The sequence below is a fragment of the Mustelus asterias genome, chromosome 6, assembly GCF_964213995.1.
Source record: "Mustelus asterias chromosome 6, sMusAst1.hap1.1, whole genome shotgun sequence".
NCBI classification, from domain to species: Eukaryota; Metazoa; Chordata; class Chondrichthyes; order Carcharhiniformes; family Triakidae; genus Mustelus; species Mustelus asterias.
The window spans coordinates 51,378,533-51,390,736 of NC_135806.1; the positions used below are offsets into that span (position 1 = coordinate 51,378,533).

At 42.4% G+C, this 12,204-nt stretch overlaps 1 protein-coding gene across 5 annotated transcripts in view; it reads left to right on the plus strand.

Annotated features, from left to right (window-relative positions):
* The window catches only part of rfx3 (regulatory factor X, 3 (influences HLA class II expression)), a 348,433-nt gene that overhangs the window by 121,146 nt on the left and 215,083 nt on the right, over positions 1 to 12,204 (plus strand). For 2 of the 5 annotated variants that reach the window (XM_078214298.1, XM_078214299.1), the window contains exon 3: positions 3,494 to 3,524. The exons of the other annotated variants lie outside the window; for them this stretch is intronic. The gene's annotated coding sequence lies outside the window, so the exon portion shown is untranslated. The remainder of the gene's footprint in view (positions 1 to 3,493; positions 3,525 to 12,204) is intronic. 5 annotated transcript variants of the gene reach the window in all.

A 12,204-nucleotide genomic window follows, 5' to 3' on the forward strand; every position in this document is an offset into this window, starting at 1 on the left:
AGGGGAGATGGAGAGAATAACGAGTGTTTCCCTGCCAGGTGAAATTTGCCAGAAACAGGATTCAACACTGGAATTTGCCAGATTAGAGGAGCTTTTAGCATTTTTTTCTTTTGGTTTCCTGTGGACCAGGATGAGCAAGTACGCTCCTGTGGGCTGCACAAGAAAACATTGGGCCTCCGGCAGTTGCGATTCACCTCCCTGAAAACTTGACTTGTGTCAGAGATTGTTCCCATAGGTCCCAGCAGCAGCTTCTGAATTGGCCATTTTAGCAGCTGGGTAATTGCTTTTCGCCAGCTCGCAAGCCCTTTTGTTGGCAAGCGGCATGCTAATGAGTGCCATTCATTAAAATTGGCTGAACCACCCTGCTGCTGCATCTGAAATGGCTGCTCGCTTGGCCAATTAAATCGATCCTCGATCTAAGCTATTTGTGTAATCTTTTGTTTCTGCATTGTCTACCTTTTTTTTGAAAAATGGTTTTGGAATGTAGGCATGACTTGGAAGTTCAGTGTTTGTTGCAAATTCCTAGGTTACCTGAGAAAATGGACTGCCTTCTTGAATTGCTGCAACTCGCATTTTGATGCAACACAATGGTTTGCTCGGTCACTTTGGATGGCAGCTAAAAGTTAATCATGTTGGTGTGGGACTGGAGTCACCTATTAGCCAGATTAGATAAGTTTCTGTTCCCAAAAGGACATAGTGGATCGGTTGGTTTTTTTTTAATGACAATCTTACAGTTTCATTGCTACTTTTTTCTTTGGACATCTGAATGTGCTACTGCAATAAGTTAGTTATCTATGTTTCATCCATGAATTCCAGCAACTTAGTGAATATGAATGAATTTGGATTGCATTCATAGCCTTATGTCATCGTACTTACTTTAGTATATTTTTAATTTTTTTAATGCAAATATAAAATAATTATTACATGTAAAAGGAGAAACCTGCAGTGGTTACTAGTGGGTGTGGGAGTACAATACACCAATGCCCATAATTGAGTGAAGATGAGCACCTATTTAGAGAGCCTTAACTGGCCCGGGACATAGAAAAACTTCTACTGTAGTTGGTGCTCTTCAGAGGTTGGTGTTGAGACATTATCATATTTTAGTATTTTGCACTGCAGATTCTCTTCACTTTTAATGTCACCAATCACTCTCATGAATGGATCTATTCTCAACATGTCTTAATCTGTCCAGTGTCTAAGCAAATGTTCAGAATGCTCAGGCTTAAGACAGCGAGCGCTTAAGCTAGGTTACTGAAATGTATCGTGTGCCACCATGCAATTCTCCTTCTAATCAGTGGGTGGGATTGAATTGTGAACAGAACTGTGTACAGTTTTGGTCACCCTATTATAGAAAGGTTATTATTAAACTAGAAAGAGTACAGAAAAGATTTACTAGGATACTATCGGGACTTGATGGTTTGAGTAGACTGGGACTTTTTTCTCTGGAGCGTAGGAGGCTTAGGGATGATCTTATAGAGGTCTATAAAATAATGAGGGGCATAGATCAGCTAGATATCAATATCTTTTCCCAAAGGTAGAGGAGTCTAAAACTAGAGGGCATAAGTTTAAGGGGAGAGATACAAAAGGATCCAGAGGAGCAATTTTTTCACAGAGGGTGGTAAGTGCCTGGAACAAGCTGTCATAGGTAGTAGTAGAGGCGGGTACAATTTTGTCTTTTAAAAAGCGTTTAGACAGTTACATGGATAAGATGGGTACAAAGGAACATGGGCCAAACGCAGGCAATTGGGACTAGCTTAGGGATTTAAAAAAAGGGGCGGCATGGACAACTTGGGCCGAAGGGCCTGTTTCCATGCTGTAAACCTCTATGACTCTATGAATTGTCTGTCAGATCAAGGATAACTGTATAAACTAACAGGTTACTACTCATTTCACATGGAACATGTAAAAAAAATGTTCAGGTATTTACATGCTTTACTATTCTTCACAATACAAATATCAGAAAAAGATGTTTCTTAAGAGTTGGCTTTCAACAAAATCTAATACCTAGAAATAGTTGCTCAGTCTTTGTGGTGCACCACAACTCTACAGCCAAATTATCACTGTTCACCACAGTTCTCTGCTGATTGAAGGCTGAATGTGGATTTCCTTGCTCGACTGCAGAAGATGCCCAGAGGCTTGTGGCCCAAGAGGTGTCAGTTGAAATCCTCATCACAGACTGGTCTAATTTTTAATCTGTGCTAGTTGATTTACAACTCTGTGATAACATGTTGGAATAAAATACTTAAGGCTTTTTGTAACCACTGCATTAAAAGTTACAGTGAGACTGAAGTATCTGTGATGATTGACATGTCATCAGTGATATTACAGGGCAGTATATCTGAATGCTTGGCAGTCAATTGACATTAGCACGTTAAAATTCCCTTTGGTTTCATAGAAACTAAAATTCAGAAGCGTATTAATTGCACTCTTGTTGACTAGGATATTTTATTCATATGGCTTGGGAAATAGTTTGATGCTATCCATTCAATTCAGCTAATGCAGTGTGAAAGGTTGTCATGATGACACCAGGAGTGGGTCTCCCCAGGCAGAAGTTTAGTGTATAGGCGATGGTCTGACTTAGATGGCCACAGTCTCAATTTGAGCTGTTCCACTTGTGGAGCAAGCAGTAACATCTTCTCTAGCCCATCCTCAAGCAGTTGAAATTTGTTAAGATTTTCTGTTGAAGTTTGACGTCTTGGGTCAATTGAGATTGGTGATGTTTGCAGTCAACCAGGAAGGGCATTGTTGAGAGGTGGGGCTGTCGCCAGTTTCTAGGGTGTGGAATGTGTTCCAGTAGGGGCACGGGATTTCAGACAAGTGCGTGGCATTTGTTTTTAAGGCCCTGTTTTGAGACGCTTCGTTAGCGGGTGATGCTCTTTGAGGAGGTTGTTTTCCCTGTGGATATCAGGACGTTTAATGTGTGCTAGTGCAGGAAGTCACTTGAGCTGTGTTGGTCTCAACATCCTGGAAATAATCCTCATTAATTAGCTAGGATAAAAATGTATTCATTTTAGCCTGGAACCATTTCACAGAAACCATAACAGACTCTTTCATTAGTAACAAGGAATTCAAATCAAAAACTTAATACACTCAAATACTTTTTTCAGTCTTTTTTTTGTCTGCTTTAACTTGACCTGGGGTGCTTTGTGCGCTTGTTGGATGCTGAACATCGACTGCAAATACATTAACAAAGCTATGTAAATATATTCATACCACATTATCCCTGAAAAACAATTTGTATAATTTATGGCAATGACACTGAGAGGCAAAGCAGCTCATTGTGATGCCACAGGAACTTATTTGCTCTTCAGTGTGGTTTGTATTTAAAATGAATGTATGTATCTAACTTTTAACCTTTAATTACTCATTCTGTGGTATGAAAAATATACATATCAGAACTGGCATGCAAATTATATTTGTAAGTTTTCAATCCATTCTTAACAATGTAAATTAAATCCTCTGGTCTTCATGAATCACCTATTTTCTTTTTCAGCTTTGTTCCCTTTTTCCTCCACTCCTCTGAGGTTAGTGATGCTTGATGGGGTACAAATGTGCATAGGTTCAGCAATCCTTCAGAATTTTCTCAAGTGCTTTTTGTCTGAACCTATACAGTGATCGGTACTAGATTATTTGTTGAAAAAAAGCATTATAACTGAGCCCAATACTGCCATCATCTGAAGTTCAAGCTTAAGCCTGTTTAGAAAAAGTTATTCAAGAGCATAAGGGGCAAAATTCTGACTGATTTTCTTCCTACTTTGGGTTTTGAGCATGTCGAAGCCGATTATAAAGTCTCCATCATTGCTGTGGTTGCTTTTGCCTAATTCTACATAGACAAAGGATAGAACTTGAAACTAGTGTGGCCTGTACACTTGGAAACTAATCAGCTGACGTACTTATCCAGTTCATCATTGGGTAGCCTTACATTGCCAAAAATTGTTAAAGCTTGCTACTTTGTGAATTTTGGAGCTGTTTTGCTTTCATCTTTTATTTTGTTTCTTCCAATACCATAAATGTTCTATTCTTTTTCTCAATTTCATGCTGTCATTATATCAACTGCTGTGACATATGTTGTTAAGTTTCTTGTAGGGCAAATATGCATGTGATTTGAGTTGTTATGACAGAATTACTGTATATCATTGAAAATGTGCCACACTGCAGTAAAACTGCTGAAAAATAACTTGAACCAGAACAAATATTTATTTACGCTTTGCATTCCAGTTCTGACAATTGGATGGTTACTCTGGTCTTAGTCAATGAAGAAGTATATTTAAAAATTAAATTCCCTTCCCGCTGCATTTCTGTTTCCTGAGTTCCATTTTTCTTATTTCTTCCCCAGTTACATCACATACAGCGGTTGAAACTATCATCTTAATTAGGAGACCTCAATAGTGAGAAGATCAGAACGGATGCATAGCAAGTGGCTGATCTGATGTTGCTCACTTTGCACTCCTGCCAAAGTTGAAAGTTCCACCTGAGCACACAGCCTTGTGGATACAACTGACTTGCCTTCAAGCATTTGTAGTGTTTTAACTGAATCCTGAGCAGTAAAAAAGACCCACTAATATTTCCCTTTTCTGCGAGGCAAGAATTTTGGGTGTTCTCAGTGATCCATCCTATTAACCGAGCTGAAATGTGGGGAATATGGTTTGGAAGCTGCATCCTGCCATTCTGTGATACAGCATGTTGATGCTCAAAAGATACTATTTGAAGTTGAATAAAATCTACATATTATAAGTCTTGAGTGTGACATGTAATGCTGTGTCACACTTTCTGTAATACTTTTCTCCATTATGGTTTGTTGATAACACTTTTAAAACCTAGACTCTCCATCAGCAATGCCACGGGAGATCATGCTACAGTTACTATTCTCATTGCCTGGTGTCTTATTTATTCTCCAACAGCATACTGGCACCTTGCCATATCTCAATAACTGTAGTGTCAGCTGTGGCTTAGTTTGTAGCGCTCTCACCTCTAAGTCAAAATGGTGTGGATTCAAGTCCCACTCCAGAGACTTGAACACAAAAATCAAGGCTGACATTTCAATGCAGTGCTGAAGGAATTTTGCATTGCAGAGCTGCTATTTTAGATAAGAAATCAAAAGGAGGCCAAGTCTGCACTCAAGATCCCACAGCACTTTTTCAAAGAGCAGGGGAATTATCCCTCAGTGACCTGGCCTCACTCAAATATAACAGCAAATTACTGCGGATGCTGGAATCTGAAACCAAAAGAGAAAATGCTGGAAAATCTCAGCGGGTCTGGCAACATCTGTAAGGAGAGAAAAGGGCTGACGTTTTGAGTCCAGATGACTCTTTGTCAAAGCTGGACAGAGCTTTGCTAGAACTTTGACAAAGGGTCACCTGGGCTCGAAACATCAGCCCTTTTCTCTCCTTACAGATGCTGCCAGACCTGCTGAGATTTTCCAGCATTTTCTCTCTCAATCAAATATACTTCAGTTGCCCACTGTTATGTATCATTCTTTAATAATTGGGTGATATTATATTGTTGCTGGAATCATATCCCAGATTGAGTTGCTGTCTTCATTAAAAAAATAAGAGAAAATTGGAGAATGGAAACAATGCCTGTAGTGTGGAGAACCTCAGAATTCCCATCACTTTGGAAATGGATCTGCCTTTGATTCCTTGTAGTCCTTTATACTGACTGAATTTGTTACAATTCCAGATGCTATAATGGGCTAAGAGAAACTTGGGATGCATAGGTTCATATTTCCAGCCCCAATACTTTGACCCTCTTGAATTTGTTAGAACACGAAACAGAATGGTTCTCGCCTCCTGCGCTCCCCCTCCACCCCATTCACTAAACACACAACCCCACTAAATATATCACCAGTGGGTTTAAAAAATGAGGTGCAGAACAGGCTTCACCAGAAGGTACGAGAGTGAAGTGAGAGCACCTCAGCACAGGCAGCAATTAATAGAGTAAGGTCAGACCAACGTCAGAACAATGCAGCGAGGAAAGAGGAGCTCAACCAGAGGAAATTAATATTGTGATTGTAAGTAAGTATTGCAGGAAGGATTTAAGATAAGGAACTTAAGTTTTAAGAAGTATGAGTTTTTATTTGTTAAATCTTAAGCTCCCCACCCTTCTACCTCCAAGTCTAGAGATTTATTTCTGCCAAGTTTAGTTCATACTACTCTCATGAGGAGGGAGATGGCAATTATCCTCAGTCCTAATCAGTGCCAAGTTATGCTCTATGTTGGAACTCAAGGATGCATTTTGTGTCCAGGGCAACCACATCTGCAGGAAATGTCATCAACTGGAGAAGTTCAGTCATGGGATTTCAGAGTTTGAGCAGCTTTCAGAATTACTGCAGTGAACCTTTGAGGCTGTGAGCAATGTGGATGTTTCTGGATGTGGTCTTCCTGAAGCTTCAGGGTGTATAGGTAGTGAAGGTGACGGTCGAGCAGTCAAAGAGATGAGTGCATCTTGATCTCCAACTGGTATTCAGTTCCAAATACTGGTGGAAACAATGGTTCCAGACCTAAATCCATGGCACCACTGCTGCTCAACTGTTTTGGGAAGATTGGGAAAGTAATAGTGATAGGAAATTCTGTCCTTAGAGGAACAGACATACATTTCTGTGGCAGTGGGGGTTAGGATTTGGAATGAATTGCTTGAAAGTATGGTGGAGGCAGGGTAAATTGAGGCTTTGAAAAGAGAATTGGATCATTATCAGAAAATTTAAAAAAATCAGGGTAAGGAGGGAAAAGGCAGGGATGCCAGATGTCCTTGGGTGAATTGCTTAATTAGAGACCAGCGCAAACATGAGGGGCTGAATGGCCTCCTACCCTGCAGTCACATTTTAATTCTAATCCAGGATGGTATGTTTCTTCCCTGCTGCAAGGGTGAAGGGCGCCACTGAGTGGCTGCAGAACAGAAGGGTGAACAGCCAGAAGTATGATCCATATTGATGTCAACAGCATGGGTAGAAACAGGACTTGAAGTCCTGCTGGCAGTTTTTAAGAGGACTAGGAAGTAGGACTTCAAAAAAATAAACTCCAATTACAACAACACCCCACCACATGGGAATAGAAAGATAGAGCAAATGAATTTATGGCTGAGAAGAGTGCAGCAGAGAGGCATTTAGATTCCATTGGTTCTGATTGGGAATTATAATCTACACCAGCAATGTTGCATCTTCAACAGAGCTAGACTAAGGTCCTTACAAGATGGTTTAAACCTTCTTAATGGGGCATAGGACCTAAGATTTAGGAAGGTTAAGGTGCACAAAGGTTGAGCGAACCCCTTAGCATTAGAGCAAGAAATAGTGAAGTATCAGGTGATGTTAGACATGGAAGTAATACTTTCAGATGTAAATTAGGTTTAGAGTGAATGTATGTAAATGCCCAGAGCATAGTAGGTAAGGTCGATGAGCAGCAAGTGCAAATAACCTTATGGGAATATGATGTTGTGGTGCTAACAGGGACCTGGCTCAAAAAGGACAGGACTAAGTACTAAATTTTCCTGGATGTGAAGTGTTCAAGGATGATAGGGAAGGAAAGAAAGGAGGATGGGTCATTAAGATGTTTTTGTAATGCTTGATATAGAGTATGACCTCAAGGGAGCTCAAAGAATGAATTGTACTTGAAGGTATGGAGTTGGTTCCTGCAGGGTTGCTACAAAGACCACCACTTTCCCTTATGTATGTTAATGACTTAGACTTTTGTGTGCAGGATACAATTTCAAAATTTGCAGTTGACAGAAAGCTAGGAAGTACTGTGAACTGTGAGGAGGGTAGTGATACACTTCCAAGGGCGATCTAGGCAGGCGGATGAGTGATTATGTGGCATGTGTTAAAAAACTTTAAACTTTAGATGAAATTGAATTTAGAAGTGTTAAATGGTACATTTTGGTAGGAAGAATGAGGAGAGGCAATATAAAATACAGGGCACAATTCAATAGGGGTTGCAGTGGCAACGGGACCTCGGTTTATGTGTGGATAAATCATTGAAGATGTCAAAACAATTTGAAAAGTGGTTAAAAATGTATTTAGGATCCTGGGCAATATAAATAGAGGCATGGGGTACAAATTCAAGGAAGTTATTTTTCAAGATGGCGCTGGAGCGTGACGACTTTTTGCGAACTGTCTCCAGCATACCCTCTAATTCTATCTTTTATTCTCATTCTATGCTTTTAAAACTGTAGTAACTCTTATAAACTACATCGTGCACCCACTCCTTTTCTTCTCTATGAATGGTATGTTTCATCTGTATAGCACGCAAGAAACAATACTTTTCACTGTATACTGATGCATGTGATAAATCAAAATCAACTGCAATATTGTGTCCAATTTTGGGCATTGCTCTTAAAAATGGTGGTGAAAACTTTCAAAAGATTGCGGAAAACAATTGGGAATGGTTGCAGGGATGGACTTCAGTGACATGGATCAATTGGAGAAGCTGGGGTGTCTTCCTTAGAAAAGGTGAGAGAAAATTTGACAAAAGTGTTCAAAGTGATGAGGGCTTCAGTCAAAGTAGAAAGAGAAACCCTTCTCATTGACAGAAGGATCAAGAAGCAGAGGATGCAGATTGGAGATGAGTGGCAAAAGAACCAACAGTGACATGGGGGGGAAAGCTTTCACGCAATGAGTGGTTAGGATCTAGCGAATCTAGTGAATGCAAATACAGTCGGGGCGTTCAAAAGGAAATTGGATAAGTGCCTGAAGAGAGAAAATTTTCAGGGCCACAAAGGAAGGATGGGATAGCTGAATTGCCCTTGCAGAGAGTCAGCTTCATGTGCCAATATTTGCTTGATGCTCAAAAAGACAAAAGGTGGACAGTTACATGAGATCGACAACCTAGGGACCCACTCAGCGTTCTGCCTGATGTGGTGGCCTCTACTCTTGATCTCTTCTATGCGGTGCTCCACTGGTGGTAACGGATGAGGTGGAGGCAGTCTGCTCACTTGCCTAGGTTCTAGTTGACATGCAGTCGTCCTTGTCTTGGGAGGCATTAGTGATGGCACTTCCAGGGTGGCCAAGGACATTGAAGATGATGGGCATCCATGAGAGCTGGTTCCCTCATCCTCCATGGCTGCAGTCCCTGGCTAGTGCTCTGGATAGCTGAAGCGGAGCACTAGCTGGGGCACAACTGGCATCCCCTCCAAACATTTCTGTGCTATTAGTGTCACTGACTGGAAAAGGCTACATAGTACACATGGATCCTGAGTCTGTCATCCTTCGGTATTCACAAAGGAGAGGGGCGTGTTAACCGGGAGTGTCTCGGAGGGAGGTGTTGACCCGTTAGAGAAAATCTCCATTACAAGAGAGGAAGTGTTAGGTTTTTTAGGGAACATTAAAACTGACAAAGCCCCAGGGCCTGATGGCATCTATCCTCGACTGCTCAGGGAGACGAGAGGTGAAATTGCTGGGCCTCTGACGGAAATGTTTGTAGCTTCTTTGGACACGGGTGAGGTCCCTGAGGATTGGAGGATAGCGAATGTGGTCCCGTTGTTTAAGAAGGGTAGCAGGGATAACCCAGGAAATTATAGGCCGGTGAGCTTGACGTCCTTGGTAGGGAAGTTGTTGGAGAGGATTCTTAGAGACAGGATGTATGTGCATTTAGAACGGAACAATCTCATTAGTGACAGACAGCATGGTTTTGTAAGAGGGAGGTCGTGCCTTACAAATTTGGTGGAGTTTTTTGAGGAAGTGACAAAAACGGTTGATGAAGGAAGGGCCGTGGATGTCGTCTATATGGACTTCAGTAAGGCATTTGACAAAGTCCCACATGGCAGGTTGGTTAAGAAGGTTAAGGCTCATGGGATACAAGGAGAAGTGGCTAGATGGGTGGAGAACTGGCTTGGCCATAGGAAGAAGTTTAACAACACCAGGTTAAAGTCCAACAGGTTTATTTGGTAGCAAAAGCCACACAAGCTTTCGAAAGCTTGTGTGGCTTTTGCTACCAAATAAACCTGTTGGACTTTAACCTGGTGTTGTTAAACTTCTTACTGTGTTTACCCCAGTCCAACGCCGGCATCTCCACATCTTGGCCATAGGAGACAGAGAGTAGTGGTCGAAGGGTCTTTATCCGGCTGGAGGTCTGTGACCAGTGGTGTTCCGCAGGGCTCTGTACTAGGACCTCTGCTATTTGTGATATATATAAATGATTTGGAAGAAGGTGTAACTGGTGTAATCAGCAAGTTTGCGGATGACACGAAGATGGCTGGAATTGCGGATAGCGAAGAGCATTGTCGGGCAATACAGCAGGATATAGATAGGCTGGAAAATTGGGTGGAGAGGTGGCAGATGGAATTTAATCTAAGCGAAGTGATGCATTTTGGAAGAAATAATGTAGGGAGGAGTTATACAATAAATGGCAGAGTCATCAGGAGTATAGAAACACAGAGGGACCTAGGTGTGCAAGTCCACAAATCCTTGAAGGTGGCAACACAGGTGGAGAAGGTGGTGAAGAAGGCATATGGTATGTTTGCCTTTATAGGACGGGGTATAGAGTATAAAAGCTGGAGTCTGATGATGCAGCTGTATAGAACGCTGGTTAGGCCACATTTGGAGTACTGCGTCCAGTTCTGGTCGCCGCACTACCAGAAGGACGTGGAGGCATTGGAGAGAGTGCAGAGAAGGTTTACCAGGATGTTGCCTGGTATGGAGGGTCTTAGCTATGAGGAGAGATTGGGTAGACTGGGGTTGTTCTCCTTGGAAAGACGGAGAATGAGGGGAGATCTAATAGAGGTATACAAGATTATGAAGGGTATAGATAGGGTGAACAGTGGGAAGCTTTTTCCCAGGTCGGAGGTGACGATCACGAGGGGTCACGGGCTCAAGCTGAGAGGGGCGAAGTATAATTCAGACATCAGAAGGACGTTTTTTACACAGAGGGTGGTGGGGGCCTGGAATGCGCTGCCAAGTAGGGTGGTGGAGGCAGGCACGCTGACATCATTTAAGACTTACCTGGATAGTCACATGAGCAGCCTGGGAATGGAGGGATACAAACGATTGGTCTAGTTGGACCAAGGAGCGGCACAGGCTTGGAGGGCCGAAGGGCCTGTTTCCTGTGCTGTACTGTTCTTTGTTCTTTGTTTGTACGCGGCCTCTAAGTGTTGCCGAGTAAGGCTCTCGCATGAGGTTGGCCTCTCTGTAGGAGCTGAAGTGCTCAAAGCCTTGAGCCATGGCTACGGACATGACCTGGATGGGCTGCTCCATTCTCAGCTGATAGTCCACATTGCCTCAGAACAGTGGCAAGTGGATGCGTAGCTCTTGCTGCTGATATAGGTAGAGTCTCTTTTCTCGATACCCCAAGCCCTACATCGGTGCCAAGTTAAGCAGGGCTTGACTATCCTCCATCTTCTGAGGGGTGCTGCTACCAGCTAACTTTCCTGCTTTATCATTAACTGTACCGCAACAATTGTTTAATGGAGTGGCAGCCAAAATAATGGCTGACATGATGGATTTAAATTTTGCCTACTCTCATTCGGCCCCACCTCCATTTCCACCCATGTGGCCTCTATTGCCCATCCAACCTGCCCTCCAGTGAACTGAGTTTGTCTCCGTGTGAATAAACTGTGTCTTTTTCCCCAAAGTTGCAGGATTGGGACCTGGAAACAGTCCCAACATCTATTCCCTGCACCTGGAACGGAAATCCTGCCTGTAGTTGAAAAGTCGGGATTTAAATATTCCAAGATATGTAAATTTTAGAAGAGATAGGTAAAAATGGTAAAGGACAAGGTGCAACCTAGATAATAAAAGATGGGATAAAGGCAGACAAGAGAAAGGATTGGAAAATTAAGAACTCTAATCTCTTTGGCTGTAGCTAAGAACAGCAAGGGGTAGAAAACAATGTTTATAGGCCTCCGATCATTAGTTTTCGTGTAGGGCAAAGGACCAGGACCTGTCAGAAGCAGCTGTCGAAGGGAGCAGTCAAGGCATTTAAAAGACCAGCCGATTAAAGTTTTGGAGAAAAAAAAGGTGGATGTCCGGGCATGAGGTGGCATGGGTTAGCATGGATGGGGCATATGGAATGTGTGTGTAGGGGGGAGGGGGGGGCAGCGCAGATTGGGGTGATGGGGGCAGTGGGCCCGACTTCTAATCTGGCTCACCTCTGGAACAAAAGTCCCAAATTCCAGGCCACTTTTTCCCATATCTGGTTGCGGTGCTGGGAATTGTCCCAACTTCATGCATCTGATCTAGGAGCAAAAATACAGGACACTTTAAGTTAACAGGCAGGTCCA